At 47.1% G+C, this 26,810-nt stretch overlaps 1 long non-coding RNA gene across 1 annotated transcript; it reads left to right on the top strand.

Moving 5' to 3' along the window:
- The first annotated feature begins 1,594 nt into the window (after positions 1–1,594).
- Positions 1,595–26,385, top strand: LOC148054124 (uncharacterized). The gene is made up of 3 exons (XR_015707695.1): positions 1,595–2,419; positions 19,961–20,658; positions 21,246–26,385. It is a non-coding gene; the product is annotated as an uncharacterized LOC148054124 (long non-coding RNA).
- Positions 26,386–26,810: the final 425 nt, after the last annotated feature.

The following is a 26,810-nucleotide window of genomic DNA, read 5'->3' as shown; positions in this document are numbered from 1 at the left end:
TCTATGAAACAGAAGAAAAGAGTTTAAAAATAATTATGAAAGAAATGTCAAAGAAATAAATTAAAAGCAAAGTTTCTGTCCAACATTCAAGAGTGAAAATGGCATACATTTCTGACATCTGGTGAATTACCTCAGACCTTTCCATCATAAAGAAAATGTCACTGTAGTGAGGAAATAAATACATACTTATGACCAGAAAAATTACCAACAAAGTGGATAATATCATTCAAATAAACCCGTATGTCTAAAGGACAGTCTCCTGTTGATTGCTCAGCATCACATCTCTATTGTACAAAAAGTTTTGACCCAAGATAAATCTCAGTTCTCTCCCTCTGATCTCAGTCCCCTCAAACAGGAACTTCAGCCAGTTCTAGCATAAAAAAAACTTCGTTCTTTAGGGTCCAAAATATTTCCTTCACTTATAATAATATATGTACTGGTTTTGGCTAGGATAGAGTTTATTTTCTTCATAGTAGCTTGCATGGAGCTATGTTTTGGATTTGTGATGAAAACAGTGTTGATAACACACTGATGTTTTAGCTATTGCTGAATAGTGCTTACACAGCATCAAGGCCTTTTCTGCTTCTCATGCTGCCCCGCCAGCGAGTAGGCTGGGGGTGCACAAGAAGCTGGGAGAGGACATAGCCAGGACAGCTGACCCCAACTGACTAAAGGGATATTCCATACCATGTGACATCATGCTCAGCAATAAAAAGCTGGGGAAAGAAGGAGGAAGGGGAGGACGTTCAGAATTATGGCATTTGTCTTCCCAAGTAACCATTACGCATTATGAAGCCCTGCTTTCCTGTAAATGGCTGAACACCTGCCTGCCGATGGGAAGGAGTGAATGAATTCTTTATTTTGCGTTACTTGCGCACGCAGCTTTTGCTTTACCTATTAAACTGTCTTTATCTCAACCCATGAGTTGTCTCACCTTTTCCCTTCCGATTCTCTCCCCCATTCCACTGCTGGGGGAGTGAGCAAGCAGCTGCGTGGTGCTTAGCTGCATGCTGGTGTTAACTCACAACATATAGTAGCTAAAACCTGAACCCATTCAAACATTTCAGAATACAAGAAGTCAAAGATTTATAACTTTCTTTAGTCAAAGCCACATTATTATTTTTTCTTGAGTTTTGAAGTCTTTATAGAGCAGAAGATATGAATTGCTTATTTAATGAAAACAAATTTTCTTGCAACAAGAACAAAAATTATTAAAAACACCAGTACAACTCACAAGAACTCACTGTCAAAGTTCCCAGACTTCCACAATCTACAGATAGCTGGGGTGTCCTATGAAATTATTAGTAAAATCAAAGGTATCACATAGATCTAAATCAAAAACTTGTTTAGAATAAATCACTGGAAGCAACGTATTTTCCTTCAATTAGTATAAGGATGCATGGTTGAATGCATACTTTTTTCTAGGTCCTACATTCCTGCAATTTTCCTCACTGCAACTGTACAAATGGATATTGTATTGTGTATACATGGAAAGGTTCTGGTAGCAGGGCGGGGGGGGGGGGGGGGGCGAGCTGCGGGGATGGACTTTAGAGAACTGCTAGTGCAAAACAACAAGCAGCCTGGGTGCTAAAACCACAATGCAGAGCGACGGTCGCTAGGACCCAGGACCGGGCAGTACCCTGGAGTGAGGGTGAGGGAGGGAGTCCTGTGGAGACAGGACGGCCTTGCCTCGGCCCCATCCCCCGTGGTCTGTGAAGCTCTTATTCCCCCCCACACACCCCTACTGCCTGGGGGACAGTCCTGGTATCACTCCTCTTGGTTTGACTGGTCACTGATGTAATTTTCCAATTAGCAAAACTACTAACCACTTGTGCCTTGGGAAAGGAATTTGGGAGGGAGCTAAAAGATAACAAACTGTGGAAAACTAACGGCTCTAACCTTGAAGAAGAGCTAACAAGCCGACAAAAGTGAACATCTTGGCACCAAAGACTGGACGGTGGCCAGAGAAGATAAAACTGCAGAAAGTAGGTGAAAGGTAAATGTGGCGAGGGGAGATCACGACCACCGACTCAATTCGGGACCGAAAAGACTTGCCCCCCCACACCCGAAAGGAGCATGCGTGCTAATTTACACAGCAAGCGAGGCTAATTTAAATACAGTAAACCAATAGTGTACGAAATGTTAATCACTAACCAATAAGTGTAAATTTAGGCGGGTTTATACTAATCATGTAGCCTGATAAATGTGCTGTAGTTTGTGTGTGTTGTGTGCTCATGCGTGTGCCGGTACTCGTGTTTACGTTCGTGCTCATGTTCGTGCGTGCGTGATTTGTGGAATTATTCTCACTGAGCACCCTGCGCAGAATCAACATCTCTATGAGAACCTTCACTTCTCCTCACTCTTCTTCTTCCCTCACCGAATACCCTTGTTGGCAGGACCAACGCTGGATCCAGGACTGGTGATTCTCTCTCTCTCTCTCTCTCTCTCTCTTTTTTGTATCACTTTTCCTAAGGCGATTAAGTTGTTAGAGTTGTTAAATTGAAGTCAAGTACTGCATAGCCTACCTTGACTTTCCGTAAAACCGCATAGCTGGGGTGAATATAACCGTGAGAGGGTTGGCGGGTATCAAATATTTGTACTCAATATTTGTCTCTATAGAAGCTTTCTATTAAAGCTGGTGTTTGTGTATGGGCCTTGAGTGTTGGCCCACCTTAATCCACACCAAGAGGATTTGCGAATCTTTGTCACTCCTCCCCCCTCCTCCCCAGGTGGGACGTGACATGGACTCTGCAAGAAAAGGTCAGAGGCTGTTCTGTGCCAGACAGCCAGTATCAGTCAACTCTGCAAGGGACCCACTGCAGGTCAAAGCTGAGCTAATCAGCGAAGCTGGTGGCACCTTGTCATGGTTTAACTCCAGCTAGCAACTAAGCACCACACAGCCACTCGCTCTCTCCCCCCCAGTGGGATGGGGAGAGAATTGGAAGAGTAAAAGTGAAAACACTTATGAATTGAGATAAGAACAGTTTAATAATTTAAATAAAATATAATAATAATAAAAACAACATTGTAATGAAAAGGAAAATTAAAAAAAAGAAACAAATAAAACTCAGGATAAACAAGTGATGCAACTGCTCACCACCCACCGACCGACGCCCAGCCAGTCCTTGAGCAGCAATCACTGCCCCCTGGCCAGATGCCCCCAGCTTATATACTGAGCATGACGTCATATGGACAGGGGAAAGAAAATATAATGAAAGGCCAGCAAACCTGCTCCAGCGTGGGCTCCTCTCTCCATGGGTCCACAGGTCCTGCCAGGAGCCTGCTCCAGCGCGGGCTCTACACAGGGTCACAGCCTCCTTCAGGCACATCCACCTGCTCCAGCACGGGGTCCTCCACGGGCTGCAGGTGGATATCTGCTCCACCGTTAACCTCCATGGGCTGCAGGGGGACAGCCTGCCTCACCATGGTCTTCACCACGGGCTGCATGGGAATCTCTGCTTTGGTGCCTGGAGCACCTCCTCCTCCTCCTTCTTCACTGACCTTGGTATCTGCAGAGTTGTTCCTCTCACATATTCTCACTCCTCTCTCCTGCTGCAGTTGCGCAGGTTTGTTTTTTTTTTTTCCTTTATGGGGAAAAATCCCTTTATGTTATCACAGAGGTGCTACCACTGTCGCTGATGGGCTCGGCCTTGGCCAGCAGTGGGTCTGTCTTGGAGTGGGCTGACATTTGCTCTATTGGACATAGGGGAAGCTTCAAGCAGCTTCTCACAGAAGCCACCCCTGTAGCCCCCCTGCTACCAAAACCTTGCCATGCAATCCCAATACAGACAGGGAGAGCTATATGAGAACTTGTAATAAAATGGAACTGTTCCTTTTTAAAATTCTTGTTGGGCTGATTGTGTGAGTAGTGTTCAGGAAACAAAACTTGGATTGCTACAATGTGGAAACGTTTTGCATAAAGTCTAGGTTTTATTTCCACAATAGGCTTACACCACTTAGTATTTGAGCATAGCAATTACTAAGCTGTATTACACTCCCATTTCAAAGAAGCAGGCTGAAACACTGGAAAACTAACAGTGGGGAAATATAGTACAAGTACAATATAGTATAGTACAGTACAAGCTGACTGAACCCTTTGGAGCTGAGTTTATTGAATTAAATCTCAAGATGCAGCCTGATATTTGAGTTCATGAAACACAGTCACTGTTGGGATTAGGCTGCTCTCTCTTGGGGCTCGGCTTTTTGCAGTGGCATGGAGGGGCATAGCAGCCCCAGAGTGACCTTTCTTTGCCTGTGAGGGGCTTTAACCATGACCCTGAATCACTTCATACTGAGTAACCATTCCACTGAATTCTTTAGTTACCAATAAGAATTCCCAGTTCATGGGAACATATCTGATGTTACACTCAGACACAAGGTCTGACAAGCTCTCCTGTGATCAGCCTCCTCTGAGGCCCACAGACATTGGTAACTCTGGGGACATAATTTGAATATGGTAAGGAGTAGGAAATTGGTGCATTGTATTAGATTCCTGGCTCAACATATATCTTCAGTGTACCATTTGAATTAATTATCTGGAGGAAAACTTTTAAAAACCAGTTTTAAGAGAGTAGTCGGGCTTATATGTTTCCATATTGTAATTCAAATGCAGATGTTCATTTACTTAGAGATCAGAGCCTTGATTTTTCTTATTTGTTTTAGCTTCAGTTTTTGCTACTAAGAAGAGATGGCACATGAGCCTCCTTTGATATAGAAACCACTCATTGGCTGTGGTGCTCTTCATACAACCAAAGTGGAAATTTGACAATGTTTCTTCATTTTCAAAGTGACCACTCTCCCTTCATCTGCATTTAAATAGGAGTATCAGCCTGGAGGTGCTTTTGTCATTCCTGCCTGTGGGGTTTGCCATGTAGGGGAGCAGAGGAGCACCTTATATCTATCTTTTTCTCCTTTGTATGGACATTAACCTGGGCTTTAAATTTAAGTAGGTGTTTCTTTCATCTCAGCCCTCCATTATAACACAGAAGTATGGAAACCAGAAGAAAGGGTATGTACTATTATTTGTTTACACACTAGAAACAGGGATAATATGTCCATGAGTAGAAAATTAAAACCAAACCGAGTATCAAAAGCACTTAAAAGCATTAAAATTTAAACAGTCTTTTTCCCATGTAGTACTAGCCATACATGGTACACTCAAACAGAAGGACAATGAGCAGGCTTATTTTATTCTGAGTGTAGGAAAAAGCATTAAGAGACAAAACCAAGCAAATCAAAGCCAGGGGCAGATATCTGAAAAGGGAGAGAATAAATGCATGTTCATCAGTCAGCAATTATATTTATTTATTTTTGAGAGGAGTTCTGTCAGTGTGGAAGGACATTTATTATTTACAGGTTTTCTGCTGGGCCTGCTGCCCTCGATAACAAGTATTGTTACAGGCATAAATAAATAAATAAATAAATAACCCAACTGACTAGGAAGAATTGGAGTAAGCAGCCAGAGAGGGCACTTCAAAAACTTGTTAAAGGCTCAGCAACTGTATTCCTGTGGTTAGAGTGCTTTGCCATTTATTTCTGGCAGCAGCCAAAGCCAAGGCTGGGGCAGTGGCCCAAGACAAGACCAGGGCAGAGACAGGACAGCGGCGGGTACTGTAGCCAAGGCCAGGGCCACAGACAGAGCCTGGACTGGGGCGGAAGCCTGAGTTGGGGCTGGGGCTGTGGTCCAAGCCCAGGCCAGGGCTGGAGCCAGGGCAGCAGCCTGAACTGGGGCAGCAGACTGGGCTGTGGAAGCAGCCAGAGCTGGGATTGGGGCTGGGGTTGGGGAATTGGCTAGAGCTGTGGTCTGGACTGGGGCTGGGGCCAGGGCACTGGCCTCAGCTGGGACCACAGCCTGGTCAGTGACCTGAGCCTGAGTTGGGGCAGCAGCCTAAGCTGGGGATGTGGGCTGGGGCTGGGACAGCTTCCTAGGCTGAGTCTGGGACTGTGGCAGTGGCTCAAACCGCAGCCAGAGTTGGGGCCAGAGCCAAGGTTGGTGCTGGGGCCAGGGTCGTGGCCACAGACTGAGCCGGGTTTGGAGCCAGAGATGGGTCAGTGGCCGGAGCCTGAGCCGGGACTGTGGCCCAGGCTGGGGAAGTGGCCCAGGCTGAGGCCAGGACTGAGGCTGGGGCCGGGGCCCTGGCAGCAGCCCAAAGCAGGACCCAGGCTATGCCAGCAGCCTGAACTGGCTGAGGCCGAGTAGTGGCCCAAAACAGAGCCAGGGCTGGGGCTGGGGCAGAAGCCGGGGCTGGGACAGAGGCTCAGGTCAGGGCAGCAGCCCCAGCCAGGGACAGCGTAGGGGCAGCTGCCCAAGCCAAGGCCAGGGCCAGAGTTTGAACAAGGGCCTGAGCCAGCGATTGCACCAGGGCCTGGGCAGTGGCCCAAGCCAAGGCTGGGGGAACAGCCTGAGCTGGGGTCAAGGCCAGGGCTTGGACAGGGGCCTGAGATGGGGCAGTGGCTCGAGCTGAGGCCAGGGCAGCAGCTGGAGCCGGGGCTGGGGCTGGGACCTGTGCCAGGGAAGCATCCCAGGCTGGGGCTGCGACTCAAACCAGTGCCTGGCCAGGAGCTGGGACCGCAGACCAAGCTGGGTTTGGGTCTGGGACAGAGGGTCAGGCTGTGGCCAGGACTGTGGCTTGGACAGGGGCCTGAGACGGGGCAGTGGCTCGAGCTGGGGCTCAGGCAGGGCTCATGTCAGTGGCCCGGGTCATAGAAGTGGTCCAAGCCGAGGACAGTGCAGCAGCAGCAGCCTAAGCTAGAGCCAGGGCCAGGGCTTGGATAGAGGCCTGAGCCAAGGCTGGGACCTGAGCTGGGGCCAGGACAGCGGCTCAGGTTGGAGACACAGAGTTAGCCAGGGTTGGGGACAGGACAGTGGATGGAGCTGCAGCCGGGGCCCGGGACAGGGCAGAGTTTCGAGCCGTGGCCAGTGCCAAGGCAGAGGCCTAAGCCGAGGCTGGGACCAGGGCTTGGAGAGGGGCCCAAGCCAGGGCTGGGACTGAAGTTGTGACCTGAGCTGGAGTTGGGGCAGGGGCAGTGGCTCAAGCTGGGGCTGTGGCCAGGGCAAGAGCAGTGGACTGAGATTGGGCTGGGGCAGCTGTGACCCAAGCTGGGGTTGGGGCCAGTCAGCAGTCTGGGTTGGGGCAGCAACCTGAGCTGGCGCTGGTCAGTGGCCTGGGCCAGGGCAGGTGCCTGGGCTGAGGCAGTAGCCCAAACTGGGGCCAAGACCAGGGCTGGGGTAGCAGCCCAAGTCAGGGAAGCAGCGAGAGCTGGGGCTGATGCAGGGGCAGCAGCGCAAGTGAGGGCCTGAGCCAAGGCTGGGGCAGCAGCCCGGATCAGACAGGGGTGCTATACAGTGCTTGGACAGGGGAGCAAGCCAGGACTGGGGTCAGAGCCATGGCCCAAGCTGGGGAAGGGGCCCAGACCTAGACAGTGCTGGGACAGCGGCTTGAGCCAAGGCCAGGGCTGGGGCAGCATCCCAAGCCAAAGCTGGGGTTGGGGCCTGGGCTGGGGCAGTGGCCTGAGCCAGGACTGGAGCAGCAGCCCAGGTCAGGGCAGCAGTCTGAGATGGGGCCAGAGCCATGGCTTTGACAGGGTTCTGATCCAGGGCTGGGGCCTGGACAGGAGCCTGAGCTGAGGTCAGGGACAGGGCCTTGGCAGCATCCTGAGACAGGGTCAGGGCTGGGGGAGCATTCTGAGATGAAGCCAGGGTAGCAGCCCAAGGCAGGGCTGGTATGGAATATCCCTTTGGTCAGTTTAGGTCAGCTGTCCTGGCTACGCTCCCTCCCAGCTTCTTGTGCACCTCCTCGCTTGGCAGAGTATGGGAAGCTGAAAAGACCTTGACTTAGTATAAGTACTGCTTAGCAACAACTAAACCATCAGTGTGTTATCACATTATTCTCATGCTAAATCCAAAACACAGCACTATACCAGCTACTAGGAAGAAAATTAACTCTATCCCAGCCGAAACCAGGACACACATCTGTGAAAACATGTTTAAGAAACAGCAAAACACTGCATGGCAGAGTAAAGAACGAAGAAAAAATGTGTGAGGAAAAACCAGTGTGAACACCAAGGTCAGAGAAAAAGAAGGGGGAGGAGGTGCTCCAGGTGCTGGATCGGGGATTCCCATGCAGCCTGTGGATGAGACCACAGAGTAGATATCCACACTGCAATCCATGCAGGACCCTGTGCTGGAACAGGCAGATATGCCCTGAAGGAAGACACAGCTCTTGGAGAGCCCATGCTGGAGCAGATTTTCTGGCAGGAACTGTTGCCTGTGGAGAGGACTCACGCTGGAGCAGGGAAAACTGGAGAAGAGGAGGCTGAGGGGAGACATTATTGCTCTCTACAACTGCCTGAAAGGAGGCTGTAGTGAAGTGGGGGTCGGTCTCTTCTCCCAAGTAACAAGTGATAGGATGAGAGGAAATGGCCTCAAGCTGCGCCAGGGGAGGTTTAGGTTGGATATTAGGAAAATCTTCTTCACCAAAAGGGTAGTCAGGCATTGGAACAGGCTGCCCAGGGAAGTAGTTGAGTCCCCATCCCTGGAAGTATTTAAAAGAAGGGTAGATGTGGTGCTCAAGGACATAGTTTAGTGGTGGACTTGGCAGTGCTAGGTTAACGGTTGGACTCGATGATCTTAAGGATCTTTTCCAACCTTAACGATTCTATGATTCTATGATTCTAAAAAGTGTGAGGAAGAAGGAGGAACAGAGAGGAACTGTTATGTACTGACCATAACTCCCTCCCCATCCCCCATCTTCCCTGCACCACTCATGTGGGAGGTAGAGGCATCGGGAATGAAGGAATGAAGGAATGAAGTTGAGCCTGGGAAAAAGGAGAGATGGAGGGGAAAGTGTTGTTTTAATTTGTCTTCATTTCTCGCCATCCAAATCTATTTTTAATTGGCAATAAATTTAATTAATTTTTCCTAAGTCGAGTCTGTTTTGCCTGTGACGGTAAATGGTAAGCGATCTCCCTGTCCTTATCTCGACGTACGAGCTTTTAATCTTATTTTCCTTCCTTGTCCTGCTTGAGGAGGGGGAGTGAGAGAGTGGCTGGGTGGGGGGCCTGGTAGGTGGCCAAGTTCAACCCACCACAGTCATTTTTGATACCCAAAGTGGGGTTTGTCTGGTTTGAGGAATTCGAGATAGGGACAGTAATTGGGAGAGTTAATGGGTAGAACTTCAACCGGACATTGCCAGGGAGTGGAAAAATTGTGGGGAATCTTTTGTTGTTGTAAAGTAGTTAAGGGATGAGGGGTGGAGTTTTATTGTTTGTGCATATTGTCCATCTTTTTGGTGTTGTGTTGATGTTACTTTGATTTTTGTGTGGGGAATTTTGTTGTTAATTTAAGTGCAGTTTGTTAAGAATGTGTGATGAAATTATTGGGTGTTGTCCTGGTTTCAGCTGGGATAGAGTTAATTTTCTTCTTAGTAGCTGGTATAATGCTGTGTTTTGGATTTAGTATGGGAATAATGTTGATAACACACTGATGTTTTAGTTGTTGCTAAGTAGTGCTTACACCAGTCAAGGACTTCTCAGCTTCCCATGCTCTGCATGGCATACAAGAAGCTGGGAGGGGGCACAGCCAGGGGGGCTGACCCAGATTGGCCACAGGGCTATTCCACACCGTATGACGTCATGCTCAGTATATAACTGGGGCGAGTTGGCCGGGGGAGAAGGGATTGCTGCTCGGGAACAGGCTGGGCATCAGTCAGGGGGTGGTGAGCAATTGTGTCGTATATCACTTGCTTTGTACATTATTATTGTATTATATTATTATTATTACTACTACTACTACTATCATTCTATTTTATTTTACTTCAATTATTAAACTGTTCTTATCTCAACCTAGGAGTTGTCTGACTTTCACCCTTCCAATTCTCTCCCCCACCCCGCTGGGGGGGAGTGAGTGAGCGGCTGTGTGGTGCATAGTTGCTGGCTGGGGTTAAACCACAACAGGTGTACGTGGCAAGATTTTGGTAGTGAGGGGGCTGCAGGTGTGGCCTCTGTGAGAAGAGGTCAGGGCCTGCCCTGGGCTCTGTGGACATGGGTGGTTCCAGATGGCTTGACAATGGAACCACTGCAGGCCAAAGCTGAGACAATCAGCGAAGTTGGTGACACCTCTATGAAAACGTCCTGGTAAAAATGGTAAGCGATCTCCCTGTCTTTATCTCAACCCATGAACTTTTTCATCTTATTTCTCCCTTTTCCTGTTGAGGAGGGGAAGTGAGTGAGTAGCTGGGTGGGTGACTGGATACTGGCCAAAGTTAACCCACTACAGATATACAGAAATGCAAACTTTCAGATCTACAAATACAGATTCCCATCAAATATCCCATACTAAAAAAGCACATTTACTGGAAAGAGAACACAGACGCAAACAAAAAAACCCCACCACCAATAAACATCCAGGAATCAGCAACTGATTAATCTGTTGGTGACTGGCCTCTGTTGTCTTGGGTTCTGACTAGCCTCCTGCCCACCTGTACCCCTTATTCAACACATTCCCACTTTCCCCTGCAGAATTAAACTGGGCATACATCATCCATTTACTTAGGTTCTTCAGTAAATTTTATTATTTAATACATAGAATCATAGAATGTCCTGAGTTGGAAGGGACCCACAAGGATCATCGAGGCCAACTCCTGTCCCTGCATAGGACAACCCCAAAATTCACCCCATATGTCTGAGGGCATTGTCCAAATGCTTCTTGAACATTGTCAGGCTTGGCGCCGTGGCTACCTCCCAGGAGAGCTTGTTCCAGTGCTCCACTACCCTCTGGGTGAAGAAGCTTTTCCTAATGTCCAACCTAAACCTCCCCTGGCATATCTTCCTGCCGTTCCCTCCGGTCCTATCATTGGTCGCCTGGGAGAAGAGATCAGCACCTGCCCCTCCTCCTTCCCTTGTGAGGAAGCTGTAGACCGCAATGAGGTCTCCCCTCAGTCTCCTCTTCTCCAGGCTGAACAGACCAAGTGACTTCAGCCGCTCCTCGTACGGCTTCCCCTCTAAACCCTTCACCATCTTTGTGGCTCTCCTCTGGACACTCTCTAGTAGCTTCGTATCCTTTTTGTACTGTGGGGCCCAAAACTGCAGACAGTACTCAAGATGAGGCCGCACCAGTGCGGAGTAGAGCAGGACAATCGCCTCCCTCGACCGGCTAGCAATACAGCGCTTGATGCACCCCCGGACACGGTTGGCCCTCTTGGCTGCCAGGGCACACTGTTGGCTCATGTTCAACTTGCCGTCGACCAGAACCCCCAGATCCCTCTCCGTGGGGCTGCTCTCCAGCCTCTCGTTCCCCAGTTTGTATGTACATCCAGGGCTGCCATGTCCCAGGTTCAAAATCCGGCACTTGCCCTTGTTAAACTTCATACGGTTGGTGACTGCCCAGCTCTCTAATTTGTCCAGATCTCTCTGCAGGGCCTCTCTGCCCTCAAGAGTGTCAACGGCTCCTCCCAATTTTGTGTCATCAGGAAACTTTGATAACAAACCATCCAGTCCTGCATCCAAGTCGTTTATGAAGATATTGAAGAGCACTGGCCCCAAGATGGACCCCTGCGGAACCCCGCTAGTGACTGGTCGCCAGCCCGATGTAACCCCATTTACTATAGGCCTTTGAGCTCGACCCGTCAGTCAATTGCCCAGTCTCTCTCTAGTGGAAATAAGAAATTGTGACAAATTAAAACAGAGATAGGAAAATAGAAACCTAAAAGGAGAGGAACAGAATGTTCTTTGGCATTGTTTCTTATATCATCCTCATATATTCACTTGCCTGAATTTCATAACTGTGGAGGATGAAACAGAAGTATTTTTCTCTGTATGCCCTCAGCTCACTGAATAGGACTTTTTATAAAAATAATTCAGAGACCAAACATCAGAAAAAGGAATAAACTAAGATATAGCCACAAGAGGACAGTGAATCTTGCTGTCTTGCTTGCTCTCTTGCTCTGGATGTTTTCTGTATGCAGATGAAGGACTTTGCTTATATTTATATTTTAATACTAAATGTAAACACCTCTCTCAAGGTGTTCAGACAATTGCCCATACATCTTCATTTGTATTACGCTCATGTCTGTGAGCACTAACTGTATTAGAAGGAAGCATTTAACCTCCTCTAAGAGGAGATTATTAAAATGGCAGAAAATTGCATTTTAGAACAGCTGCTTATACCAGCAAAGAAATTCTTCTGATCTTTGGACAGTTTTCCAATAACAGACTGCTGCTCCTTTAATCTTCTAGATCTGAAAATGGCAAGACCCCCCCAAAAAGCTTTATTATCTAAACAAACCAGATGGCCAGAATAAAGTAACAACTTTGTGTTTAAAAAGGCATCAATATAACTATTCACACACCTTTAACCATTGCAGTTTGCCTATCAACTCATTCATGGTTTTACCCATCATTACTGGAAAGTTTAAGTTTAGCTTCTGCTCAACTATGTATGCTGCCAATTTTGCACTGATAGTTACAGCATTACTGCAAGTCGAAGCGCTAGTGGTAGTCCCTACTGTCGACTACAAATCCATGTCCTGCGCTTGTTGACACTACTGCATTTTATTCTACCTGCCATAAATTTTGCCTTAAACCCGATGGCATTTTATCATTTCCTGTCTAGCATTTAATCCCTGATTTTTCCGCATGGGCTTCTCCTGACCAGGAACGCCTAATCACCAGGCTCCTGGGCTTGTGCTGCCAACTGCCACTACCTCAACACTAGAGATGAAAACCAGGGGGATCCCTAAGAGAAAACCCTTATGCCCCACAGCCTGCCACCTATTACACTTCTCTTCTTCTAACAGTCATTGCTGCCCTGGCTAACTTGAGTAGCATGATGAACCTGAGGGGCACTGAATGCTGTCAAAGGCACATTCCCACTTAGCTCACAGGACAGGGGCACACCCTTGCATTGCTCCTTGAGCGTTTCTGAGCTTGTCTAGGACTCCTCACAATGTAAAGTCTCAGTATAGAGGAGGGAAGTGGACCTAAAAGAAAGATGAAGACCTAGAACTTGGCAATAAAATCATACCTGAAGCAAATTAAGTTGAAGAGCAACTACAGAAAAGGAAATTATATAAACAGGTTTATATAAAAGAGCTGGGATCATAAAGAAAGATGGGAAACACATCTGAGGAAAGGAGGCATACCTCTGGCGTAGGAGGAGAGTATTCAAACACGAAAAACTAACAAAGTAATCCTACAAATAGTATGAGCCTACCCATATGTTCCCAGGAATAATGAAACAACAAAGCAGGCTTCTGCTTCCTGCAATTGTAGCTTTCTCTGAACTTGTTTAATGGCATTAGTGAATACTGTAGCTCCAGCTCATTCTTAATGAGTATTTGAAAGGAAATTTGACCCCCCTTCTTAATTTGATGCTGTTAAAGCTCTGCAGTGCTGTTTGGAGTGGATACAACAACTTGAGTCACAGTATTCACAGGAACTAGGACCATTGCTGGGTGAGATATGAGAGTAGACTCAAGCCTCGATAAAGCAGCTCTGTCATTGTGGGAAGGCTCTAGAAAGGGCAGGCTCTGCTTCACTTCCCTGTTCTCCCTCTACTACTGTTCATTTGCATGGTGGGGTTTCTCCCCCTATGTCTGCTTGTTCCCTCCCTCCCTGTTTTACTGGGGATACAGATCTTTCTCTTTTTGCATTTCTTATGGAAGTCGTCTTGGAGGGTTGGTATAGTGCTTTTCCCAGTGATCACGCTAAGGTTAGCTTTCTTTTGTCCCATTTGGGGAGGCAAGGCTTTGCAGTGGGCTCAGTCTTTGCATGCTCAAGGAGATGGGGTTTTGGATGATTCTACCTCCTTGCTTGCAAAGTTGCTGGATTTCCTTGAGGGAACTTGTGCTTCAGCCATGTGTTTTAACCCTCTGCTCAGTCTGCACCAGAGGGGACAGAGGGTGGCAGAGTACACCTGGATGTCCTGCACATGTCGTCAGAGCTGAACTGGGGGGATGACCTTTTATAACCCCTCTATATCCATGGCCTGGCTGGCGATGGTCATAGGGAGGTAGCCTGGGGGTTGGTGCTGGCGGATTTGCAGGCTGCCATTAAACGTGTGTCTGAAGCGGCACAGATCCTGCACTTGCCTGGTTCTGATTTGGCTTCTGGCCCCTGCTCTCCGCCAGTGGTACCCCCTGCAGCGAGGCAGGTACCATGCTGGTGGTGCCAGGGATTGGTCCCCTCCCCGAATCCAAGTCTGCTTGCCCCAGTCTGCTGCTCACAGCAGGGAGGAACCGATGCAAATCGGGGCAGGGTTGACCCGGTCCCCTTCTCCCCCTGCTGAGGACTCTGAAGAGGAGACAGTTGGTTTGACTACTTTGGGGATGGTTGGGATTTTCCACCGTTTTCTGAATTGTTCCTTTCAGTGCCCTCTATTGTGAAGTCTGGAAATGGCTCTGGCCTGCGCAGGAAGGGAGACCACCACCGGTGTTAGATGAGGCAAGCCCCGGCACCCCTTCTCCTTCCCCTCTACTCACGGTGTCAGTCTTGCTTCTGCTCCCAAGGGCAGAGTGGTCACTGCTGAAGCACTGGTGGACTCTGACTCTTGTAGGAATTTGATTTCTGAAGAGTTTGTAAAAAAGGCTTTTGTGCCAGCACAGCACCTATCTGTCCCTGGTCCTATTTTTGCCATTGATTTGAAATCTGCTGGTGGGATCCCACTGAGTGGCAGACCCTGCTCCTGCAGCTTTCTGTCACCCCAGGATTTTGGGAGTTTATTTTTTTTTCTGTCCTCTCATCCTGGGCATGCCTTGGTTAGTCTGACATGTTCTGGTGGTTCATTGGGCACAGAGATGAATTTATCTTGAGGTGGGAGGTGCTTCTGCCTCCCCACTTCCCTCTGCAGTCTGTGGGTTACAGCAATCTCTCCCAGTGCTGGCAGCAGTGGCTGGCCCCGGGTGCTGGGCAGGCACTAGTGCCTGCTGGGCGTCCTGTGCCAGCAGCAGCAGCAACTCCCCCTGAGCCATCTGCTGGCCTATTGGGGGTGCTGCCACCAAAATTTAGGGATTTTTTTGGACGTCTTCAAGCAAAAGGAATCAGAGACCTTGCCTCCCCCCCATCAGGCGTATGATTGTTCCATCGAGCTGTTCCCAGATGCTCCTCTCTCCTCGGGTTGTATCTATTCTGTGTCATGGCCAGAGATGGTGGCCTTGAAGGCTTATACTGAGGATGGTTTAGACTAGGGTTTTATTCAACACTCCACTTTCCCCCTTGGTGCCCCTATATTTTTTGTAAATAAGAAGGATGGAGTCTTGAGGCCATGTGTGTACTATCAGGGACTAAATAATGTTACCATCCAGAAACGGTACCCCCTGCCCCTCATTCCTGAGTTGTTGGAGCATTTGCAGGGGACGCTCTGGTTTAGTAAACTGGATTTGAGAGGGGCGTATAATCTTAGTGTTCGTCAGGGTGATGAGTGGAAAACTACCTTTTTTTTGCAAGTATGGCCATTTTGAGTACCGTGAGATGCCCTTTGGACTGTGTAATGCCCCTGCCACCTTTCAGCACTTTGGGAACGATGTCTTCCATCACTTGTTGGACAATTATGTCATCACATATCTGGATGACATTTTACTTTACTCAACTGCATGGAAGGAATATGTTGTTCATGTTCAGGAGGTTCTTTCCTGCCTCCCTCTGCCATCATCTTTATGCAAAGATGGAGAAGTGTGCCTTCCTCCATGTATTGGGTTTATGTGGCAAAGTTGTGGCAGCGGGGGAGTGGGCTGCAGGGGTGCTGCCAGTTCCAGCCGGCTCCAAGACAGACCTGCTACTGGCCAAAGCTGAGCCAATCAATGACCCTGGTGGAGCCTCTGTGATAACATATATAAGAAAGGGTAAAAAATGCTGCACAGCAGCTGTGAAAGAGAGGAGTGAGAAAAATGTGAGAGAAACAACCCTGCAGACACCAAGGTCAGTAAAGAAGGAGGGGGAGGAGGTGCTCCAGGCACCTGAGCAGAGATTCCCCTGCAGCCCATGGAAAAGACCATGGTGAAGCAGGTTGTCCCCCTGCAGCCCATGGAGGACCACGCTGGAGCAGATATCTACATGGCATCCTGTGGGGAGCCCACATGCCGGAGCAGGTGGATATGCCCTGAAGGAAGCTGCAGCCCTTGGAGAGCCCACACTGGAGCAGGCCTTCTGGCAGGAACTGTGGCCCGTGGGGGACCCACGCTGGAGCAGTCTATTCCTGAAGGACTGCACCCCGTGGAAAGGACCCACGTTGGGGCAGTTCTTGAAGAACTGCAGCCTGTGGGAGGGCCCCCACGCTGGAGCAGGGGAACAGTGGGAGGAGAAAGGAGTGGCAGAGACAAAGTGTTCTGAACTGACCACAACTGGCATTCCCCATCCCCCAAGCGGTCACTGCTGAAGCACTGGTGGACTCTGGCTCTTGTAGGAATTTGATTTCTGCAGATTGAGAGTGAGTGACTGGTTGAGGGTCTGGCAGTCAGCCAAGATCAATCCACCACAAAATGGAACAAAATATTTTTCCTTATTTATTTTGGTTCCCATTGTGGTGGGTTGACCTTGGCTGCCTGCCAGATGCCAACCCAACCGCTCTCTCACTCCCCCTCCTCAACAGGACAGGGGGATAATATAAGATGAAAAGCTTGTGCATCTAGATAAAGACAGGGAGATCACTTACCAATTACTATCACGGGCAAAACAGACTTGACTTGGGGAAAATTAATTTAGTTTATTGCCAATTAAAATAGTTTGAAGGTGAGAAATAAAGACAAAAGCTAAAACTCCTTACCACCCCACCTTTTTCCCATTAACTCCATCCCAGTCAGACCCAATATAATCTCCACTGCTTATTCCATGCCATTTGGAATAATGGCGCCCTTCCGCGTGAACCATCACGAGCCCATATGTATGTTACATCTCTTCCTAGATGTCTTGATGCTTCTGGGCCCACCGAACTAAAAATTACTCACCTTTATGGTCCCAGTACAGTTTCTCCTGAGCCACTTCAATTTTGACAGCCTGGTCTACCTGCTCATTTGTTTCAATGTTCTTCAGTGGCGTGCCTCTTGGGCATGTGAGCATCTGCATGACATACAGCAATGTTCTCTACCTGGCAGCGATGTCTCGCCACAGTGCAGCAGCCCAGATAGGTTTGCCTCTGCGCTGCCAATTGATCTGCTTCCACTGCTGTAGCCACCCCCATAGGGCATTTGCAACCATCCAGGAGTCAGTATAGAGAGAGTACTGGCCACTTTTCTCGTTCGGCAATCTCTAGGGCCAGCTGGATGGCTTTCACTTTTGCAAACTGATGAGACTTGTCTTTCTCCATCAATGCCTTCAACAAATTGTTGTGTGGTACTGATGGGAGCAGCCATAAAGGCGACCTGCTTATAATGAGAAAAATACTGACAGAAGAAGATGTCTGTTAAAATACTGACAGAGGAAAATGTCTGCTAGCCTGGGAACCTGGAGCATCCTTGAAGTGGAGCTGAGTACCTGAGAACTTGAGATGTCCTGAGATACCCTCAATAAGTGCGAAACCAAGAAACTGCAACAACTTATCATCTTGCAAGGTGAAAAATAGCGTGGAAAAGTAGATAATAGCCTGAGAAAATAGAAAAAAGCATCATCTTTAGCTGCTCAAAGTGGTGTTGTCCTATGCCCCCTTATGTCTCTAATGATATAAAAATAATTCACTTTCTACCCAAAATGGAACTTCTCTCTGTGAACTCCCCTTACAAGCTTTCCACTTCCGATGGTCTCCTACAACATGACTGAATTTTTCAGTAAACAGAATACAGCCTTTGATTTTCTGCTGGCTCATTATATGCTGGATCCTCTTGGGCACAGGTCACCTCCTTCAGCGATGCTCCGAAATGTCTCCTTTCTGGCCAGTCCGTCATCTCTTCCAGGATTCCTGAGCGGTTGGGTTTCCCCATTCAGACCCCTTGCGTGATCAGTGCTACCCACCTACTCCACGTAGTGTTGGTTGCCTGATGTGTAGAGAGGACCCTTCCTTTGAACATCCAGGGCAGCAAAGGCAATTGTGACAAGAGGAGCTGTGCTTCTGTGTCAACAACTTCTGAAGTGGCTTCTGGCTATAACCTGGAATATGCATTCTCCAGAATACCACAAGCCTAGGAAAGCTTGTGGTTTTTTGTTGTTATCTGGTGAGGACATGGTTGTTATCTTATTGATCACATCCATTGGGTTGTGACAATGTCCATCCTGCCATTTTATTCCCAAGAACTGGATCTCCTGTGCAGGTTGCATGACCTTACTTCTTTTTATGGTGAAACCAGCTTTCAGAAGAATCTGAATTACTCTTTTTCCCTTCTCAAACCCTTCTTCTGCTTTGTTGCTCCACACGATGATGTCGTCCATGTACTGCAGATGGTCAAGGGCATCACCCTGTTCCAGTGCAGTTTGGATCAGTCCATGACAAATAGTAGGGCTATGCTTCCACCTCTGGGGCAGTCGATTCCGGGTGTATTGGATACCCCGCCTCATGAAAGCAAACTGTGGCCTGCACTCTGCTGCCAAAGAAAAACACATTGGCAGTATGAATTGTGGCATACCACTTGGCTGCCTCTGACTCCAGTTCGTATTGGAGCTCTAGCATGTCTGGTACAGAAGCACTCAATGGTGGCATGACTTCGTTCAGGCCACGGTAGTTCACCATTAACCTCCACCCTCCATCAGACTTTTGCACTGGCCATATGGGACTATTAAAGGGTGAGCAAGACTTGCTGATCACTCCTTGGCTCTCCAAGTGATGAATCAGCTCATGAATGAGAACCAGGGAGTCTTGGTTGGTACGATATTGCCACCTGTGTGCAGTCATGGCAGCAATCGGCACTTGCTATTCTTCAACACACAGCAGCCACGCGACAGAAGGATCCTCTGAGAGGCCAGAAAAGGTATACAGCTGTTTAATCTTCTCTGTATTCATGGTGGCTACACCAAAAGTCCATCAATACCCTTTTGTACCCTCTCCTGAGGTAGTCTATGCCAAGGATACATGGGGCCTCCGGGCCGGTCACAACAGGATGCTGTACTGGTTTTGGCTGGGATAGAATTAAATTTCTTCATAGTAGCTTGTATGGTGCTATGGTTTTGGATTTGTGCTGGAAACAGTTATGATAACACAGGGATATTTTAGCTATTGTTCAACAGTGCTTAGACAGTGTCAAGGCCTTTTCTGCTTCTCACACCACCCCACCAGTGAGCAGGCTGGGGGTGCACAAGAAGTTGGGAGGGGACACAGCTGGGACAGCTGACCCCAACTGACCAAAGGGATATTCCATACCATACGACGTCATGCTCAGCAATAAAAGCTGGGGGAAGAAGGAGGAAGCAGGGGATGTTCGGAGTTATGGCGTTACCATTATGTGTGCTGAAGCCCTGCTTTCCTGGATGTATTGGGTTTGGCTGGGACGGAGTTAACTTTTCCCATAGCAGCCCTCATAGTGCTGTGCTTTGTGTTTGTAGCTAGAAAGGTGTTGATAACACACCAGTGTTCTGGCTACTGCTGAGCAGTGCTCCACAGCATCAAGGCTGTCTCTCCAACATTCCCCCCTCACCAGTAGGCTGGGGGTGGGCAAGATCTTGGGAGGGGACATAGCCAGGAGAGCTGATCCAATCTGACCAAAAGGATATTCCATACCATATGAAGTTGTGCTCAGCAATAAAAGCTAAGAGAAAGGAGGAGGAGGGGAGGGCATTTGTTATTATGACGTTTGTCTTCCAGAGCAACCGCTACAAGTTCTGAGGCCCTACTTCCCATGAAGTGGCTGGACATCACCTGCTGATGGGAAGTAGAGAATAAATCTTTTGTTTTCCTTTGCTTCCGCATGAGGCTTTTACTTTTTCTTTATTCTTTATTTCTTAAAGCAGGCATTTATGACAGCCCCAGTTTTGGCCCACCTGGATACTAGTTGTTCTTTTCTATTGGTGTTGAGGGTTAACTAGAAATTCATTATTGTTACCCTAGAAGAAGAAATAGAAGCAAGACCACTGCCAGTGAATACATCTGCTCAGAAGGCTGAATTAATCGCTTTAACTCAAGCCCTGGAATTATCCGAAGGAAAGCGGGCTAATATCTATACTGATTCAAAATATGCTTTTGGAGTAATACATGCTCATCGTGCAATTTGGGAAGAAAGAGGACTGTTATCATCTCAAGGAAACCCTATAAAATACAGCAAAGAGAATATGAAATTACTTGAGGCAGTTAACAAACCGAGAGAAATAGCAGTAATATACTGCAAAGCACATCAATCCGGACAAACTGATGTAATTAAAGGAAACTGAAAAGCAGACGAGGCTGCGAAAAGAATTGCCCTATCAGCAACAGTGGCAACCTTAGTTCCAGAAAGAATCTTAAAAATTTATACTCCTAAATATACAGAAAAAGAAAACAAGTTGGCTGAATTATTGAAGTGCATAAAGACTGCTGAAGGACGGTGGGTAACTCCAATTGGACAATGTGTCATAACTCCACAGATAATGAAGGAACTAATGGAGCGAATGCATAAGAGTACACATATGGGAACTGAAGCCCTAGTTGAAACAGTGAGGATATACGCTGTAGGAATTAACATGGTGCCGATTGCTAAAAGTGTTACACAGCGATGTGAGATCTGTGCCAGAAATAACCCTAAAATTCAAAGGAGACCCCCTCCCGGAGAGGTAAAAAGAGGTTTTACGCCCGGGGAATATTGGCAAATTGATTTTTCTGAATTACCTAATTGTAAAGGATATAAGTATTTGTTAGTAACTGTTGATACTTTTTCAGGTTGGCCTGAGGCTTTTCCGTGTCGCACCAATAAGGCAAGAGAAGCGGTGAAAATTTTTTTAAAAGAAATTATACCAAGGTTTGGGGTACCGGAAGGATTTTCTTCAGATCGAGGACCCCATTTTGTTGCAGAAATAGTTCAAGGGGTGTCAAAATTTTTACAAATCAAATGGAATTTGCATACTCCATGGAGACCCCAGTTCAGTGGAAAAGTGGAGAGGATGAATCAGACTATAAAGAGGCAAATTGGAAAACTATGTCAGGAGACTCAAATGAAATGGGTGGGAGTTTTGCCTCTAGCATTATTAAGGATTAGAATAACTCCTAGAGTTAGAGAAGGAATTAGTCCATTTGAAATTCTGTATGGGAAACCCTACACTGTAAATTTAACAGGGAAAGAAGTTCAAATGCACCTTAAGGGTAATCAGATTTTGAGTGATTATCTTTTGTCTATGTCAAGAGTTCTTGCTTCTCTCCATAGGTATGTTATGTTCAGCTAAGAACCCCTGTGCCTCTGGATTCACCTGTACACCCATTTAAACCAGGGGACCAAGTGTATCTACGGACTTGGAAAGAAGACCCATTGACAGAAAAGTGGAAGGACCTTTTACCTTGTACTGTTAACCACAAACACTGCTGTGAAACTCCAGGGGATTGATTCCTTGATCCACTACACCTGAGTAAAGGTGGCACCCCCAGAAATGTGGAAAGTGGAGCAGAGAAATGCTGATTCCATATGGCACTCTTGATAGCTGAGATGCCGGCACGTATGAGTGAAGAAGAAGACATACTCTCTTTGAATTGCCTGACCTGTTGGGACAGTTCCTCCACAGAAGGCCTGTAGGGTCAGGGAGAAATAGAGATTTTCTTAGAATTGCCAGATCTGCTAGGCCAGTTTATCCACAGTTGGTGCCTCAATGTCTGTCCAGTCCATTATCGCCTGGGTGCTGGCATATGAGTCAGTGCATTTCAGACCAGCCTCCTCCACATGGCCTGTGTACTCTGGATGTCATCCAAATCTCTGGAGATCTGGTTTTTGTCCAGGTCACTGTAGAGGACTTCCAGCACAGCTAATTCTCTCAGATACTTAATACCTTCCTCAGCAGCTGTCCACTTCCCTCAGTAATTTTCAGGATCATCCTTAAGGGGATACCTCTCCTTCACACTCGACAGGAGATGCCTTCAGAAGCTGCAGATTGTCACCTTTCTTCCGATTTCTTTGTTAATTCCCCCATCCGTAGCTAGGGATCCCAGCTGCTGGGCTTCCTTACCCTCTAATTCCTGACTGCGTGCCTTTGTATCCCAGCATCAGAGCAACCAGGCAGCAATCCGCTCACCTGGCTGGTGGCCATAATCGTCCGCATATCCTGAAGCTTGCTCAGGGTTATGGATCGGGTGGTTTCTGCCTCTTGGGTGATTTCTCTCACTTCCTTCTGTTTCCTTGGCAAAGAACCATCTTCCTGATCAGACCTTTCCTCCTCCTCCCTTACAAAGCAATGGTATGGACCCATCAGCCTCCACGTCCAGTGTTTCCTTTTGACTACTGGGGTGACTACTTTAGTTGGGGTTTGGGTCCCTATCTCAGCCATGGTGTCCTCAGATACAGAGACACTATTTCCACTGCTCCCCTGATGGTGATGGACAGAGGCTTGATAGGCACAGGCCAAGCCCCAAAACAGTGCTAGGAGCTGCTGGTTCTCATTGGGTTAGGCAAGACACCCTTTTGTCAAGTGGTGGGCCAATTTTATGGGATTACATGCCTGTTCAGGCCTAAAATACCAGGCTAATGGGAGGTGAAAACCACCCTAAGCACCTGCCCAAATTCTCCCACACACCCTTCCACGAGGGATTGACCGCCTTGGAGCATGTTTCTCTGTTGCCTCACGAAGTTGTTTACTATTAAGCCAGGATCAAACCAGGTTCCACACACACAGCAACAAGCCAGCTATGTGTGGTCCGAATAGTAATGGAGTCTGACAACCAAACTTTATTGAGGCAGTAAGAAAGATGAGCAACAATACACCCACACAACAACTCACCCGATCACTGATAGCAAACACAGGATCATAAACGATACCATTGCTCCGGCGGACTGCCAGAGACACTTAGTGTCTGGGTCATCTGACAGCAACAGCCAACCATGCAAATGCCTTTTGAATGTGGGTAAGAGTCACGCCACCCCTTGGCTCCACCAATGGTCATGTGATTTGAGAGAATCATACCTTACATGGCAGTAGCGTGCCCTACACATCATCTTGGATGATGTGGGTGGCATTCTGCCTATGTGATGATGTTGGTCAAGGGGCAGGGTGTCAGGGGGCAGGGTGTCACCATGTTAGATAATAGGATCAATCAGCTTATATAAGGACATACAAAAACCTTGAAAACCCATGCAACAAATCTGGATACGTGAATCCCAGAGGAGAAGAGGGAGGTGTAATCCATCATTCTTTCTGCAAGATAGTTCTCACAGAACAGGATCAGCCATGTGCCAGCCCAAGCGCATTGCCATTGCTTTTATCAAAATGCTCCCAGACACAGCAAAATAGAGGAATAAGCAGTGCAGCAAACTGCAAGAGCTGAAAGCAGCTACTAACAAGCTCTAGACTCTAATATACAGTAAAGTAAGCAAGTTCCACGAGCAGCACAGAAGCCTGTCAATTAACAACTACAGCAGCTATAGCACACTCAGATCAAAACTTTCATTATCTTAGGCCCCACGTTGGGCACAAAAAAAGGACTGTGGTGGGTTGACCCTGGCCGGCAGCCAAACACCCACCCTGCCTCTCACTCACTCCCCTCTCCTCCAGAATGGGGAGAAAATACAAGGAAGAAGAGAAGACTTGTGGATCAAGACAATGACAGTTTAATAGGGAAAGCAAAAGCTGCACGGGAAAGCAAAGAAAAAAGAGGAATTCATTCATTACTTCCCATTGGCAGGCAGATGTTTAGCCATTTCCAAAAAGCATAGTGGTTACTTGGGAAGACAAACGCCATATCCACAAATGTCCCCCCTTCCTCCTCCTTTCCCTGAGCTTTTATTGCTGAGCACAACATCATATGGTATGGAAAATCCCTTTGGTCACTTTGAGACAGCCATCTTGGCTGTGTCCCCTCCCAACCTCTTGCCCACCTCCAGCCTACTCACTTTGGGCAGGGCAGGAGCAGAGTGGGAAAGAGAGAAAGCCTTGATGCTGTGCAGCACTGTTCAGCAGTAGCCAAAGCACTGATGTGTTATCAACACTGGTTTAGCCACAAATGCAAAGCAGAGCACTATATGAGCTGCTATGAGGAAAGTTAACTCCATCCCAGCCAGACCCAGTACAGAACACTACATTGGAAGTCTTAGTCTTCAAGATATGTTTCAGATGACAAATTTAGCTTTAAATGCATACTGTTTCAACGATTCCAATCATTGCGATTTGCACTATGACAGTTTAGGTGAAAAGTGAGATGGCAAGGCTTCAAAATGTTCAAAATGAACCTAGGATTTCAAGACTGATTTTGTATATACTGCCATAAGACTTCACAACAGTTTACAGACCAGTAAGCAGAAATGCTGCTGTCTTGAAAGAGCTTACTATCCACAGTCTTAAACCTAGAATGAGGCTGAGTGTATGCAGAGACATATTTAGCATGCTTTCCTTACATAGTAACAGGTTCCTAAAAATACATGCTGCTCAACCCCTTCCAGGTCAGGGTTCACATAAACAGTAGCAGTCCACTTCAGTAGTTTTATTAAGATGTACATCTTCCATTCATAAAATATATTCATTTTTTCTTACTTAAAAAAGCATAAATGGGATGAGCCTAATAACTAGCTTAGAAAGGGATATAGTTCATATAAAACAAGCTCACAAAATTATATTTTCTTTTTGTATGCATTTCTATACAGAAGATCATGTTAATTCCACTGCAGGATTTGTATTTCCTGGATTTTTTTAAGACTTTGTTTTCTGTTAGATTGTTTCTGATACATAGTGCAATTAGACTTTCTAATCATAGAATCATAGAATGGCTTGGGTTGGAAGGGACCTTTAAAGATCATCTAGTTCCAACCCCCCCTGCCATGGGCAGGGACATCTTTCACTAGATCAGGTTGCTCAAAGCCCTGTTCAACCTGACCTTGAACACTTCCAGGGATGGGGCATCCACAACTTCTCTGGGTAATCTACTCCACTGTCTCAAAATCCCCTACAACCTGACCTTGAACACTGGACTTTTGAGATAAAGACAGTTTAACAGGTAAAGCAAAACCTATGCACACAAGCAAAGAAAAATAAGGAATTAATTCACTCCTTCCCATTGGCAGACAGATGTTTACTCAGTTTTATTGCTGAGCATGATGTCATATGGTATGGAATATCCCTTTGGTCAGTTGGGGTCAGCTGTCTCAGCTGTGTCCCCTCTCAACTTCTTGTGCACCCCCAGCCTACTCACTGGCAGGGTAGTGTGAGAAGCAGAGAAGGCCTTGATCCTGTGTAAGCACTGTTCAGCAATAACTAAAACATCTATGTGTTATCATAACTGTTTTCAGCACAAATCCAAAACATATCTACCCGAGGATACTGAGGGAGCTGGCAGAGGAGCTTGCCAAGCCACTCTCCATCATTTATCAGCAGTCCTAGTTCAAGGTGACCTTGAACACTTCCAGGGATGGGGCATCCACAACTTCTCTGGGAAACCTGTTTGAGTGTCTCACCATCCTCAGCATAAAAAATTTCTTCCTTGTGTTCCATCTAAATCTACCCTCTTTCAGTTTACAACCATTGCCCCTTGTCCTGTCCCTACAAGCCCTGGTAAAAAGTCAGGAATGTGACTGGTCGGTAGTTCCCAGGGTCCTCCTTATTACCCTTTTTAAAAATTGCTGTGATGTTTCCATTTTTCCAGTCACTGGGAAATTTCTTCCTTATATCTAGTCTGAATCTACCCACTTTTAGTTTAAAACCATTACCCCTTGTCTTATCACTACAGGCCCTGCTAAAAAGACTGTCCCCATCTTTCTTGTAGGCCCCCTTTAAGTATTGAAAGGCCGCAATAAGGTCTCCCCACAGCCTTCTCTTCTCCAGGCTGAATAACCCCAGCTCTTTCAGCCTGTCCTCATAGGAGAGGCATTCCATCCCTCTGATCATTTTTGTGGCCCTCCTCTGGACCCGCTCCAACAGGTCCATGTCCTTCCTGTGCTGAGGACCCCAGAGCTGGACGCAGTACTCCAGGTGGGGTCTCATGAGAGTGAGGGAGAATCACCTCCCTTGACCCACTGGCCATTCTTCTTCTGATGCAGCCCAGGATATGATTGACTTTCTGGGCTGCAAGCGCACATTGCTGGGTCATGTCCAGTTTTTCATCCACCAGTATCCCCAAGTCCATCTCCACAGGGCTGCTCTCAATCGATTCATCCCCTAGTCTGTATTGATATTGGGGATTGCTCCAACCCAGCTGCAGGACCTTTTGTATGATGAGGGTGGTGAAACCCTGGCACAGGTTGCCCAGAGACGTGGTAGATGCCCCATCCTTGGAAACATTCAAGGACAGGCTGGACGGGGCTCTGAGCAACCTGATCTAGTTGTAGATGTCCCTGCTCATTGCAGGGGGGTTGGACGAGATGATCTTTAAAGGTCCTTTCCAACACAAACCATTCTATGATTCTATGATTCTATGATTCTATGATTCTATGATTCTATGATTCTATGATTCTATATATATTTATAAAGAAAAAAATATAAATATCTGTAAAAGCATAAGTATAAAATGGATAAAAGCTAATGGAATGAATAATTAAAGTCTAAATAAAATAATTAAAGTATTACAGTATTAAAGTAAAAAGTCTTAAAATAATTAAAGTCTAAAGTTAATAGAAAGAAATTCAGCAAAAGTAAAATACAGGTTTGAGGTCTCCTACGTTACAAGACTGCAGAACAATTCCTGACATGCCTGGGGTGGGGGAGAACTTCAAAAGGGTGGACAGGTTCAGAAAGGGTCAGAGGGCACAGACAAGTCGGAACATACCTGAGGGCTATGGACCCCTACTAGGAGGACCACCAAG

Source organism: Nipponia nippon, unplaced genomic scaffold (assembly GCF_047370975.1).
Source record: "Nipponia nippon isolate SJK-2023a ecotype South Korea unplaced genomic scaffold, ASM4737097v1 scaffold_34, whole genome shotgun sequence".
In the NCBI taxonomy this organism is placed as follows: Eukaryota; Metazoa; Chordata; class Aves; order Pelecaniformes; family Threskiornithidae; genus Nipponia; species Nipponia nippon.
Note: the sequence above shows the minus strand (reverse complement) of the source record. Positions and strands in the feature narration are given on the sequence as shown.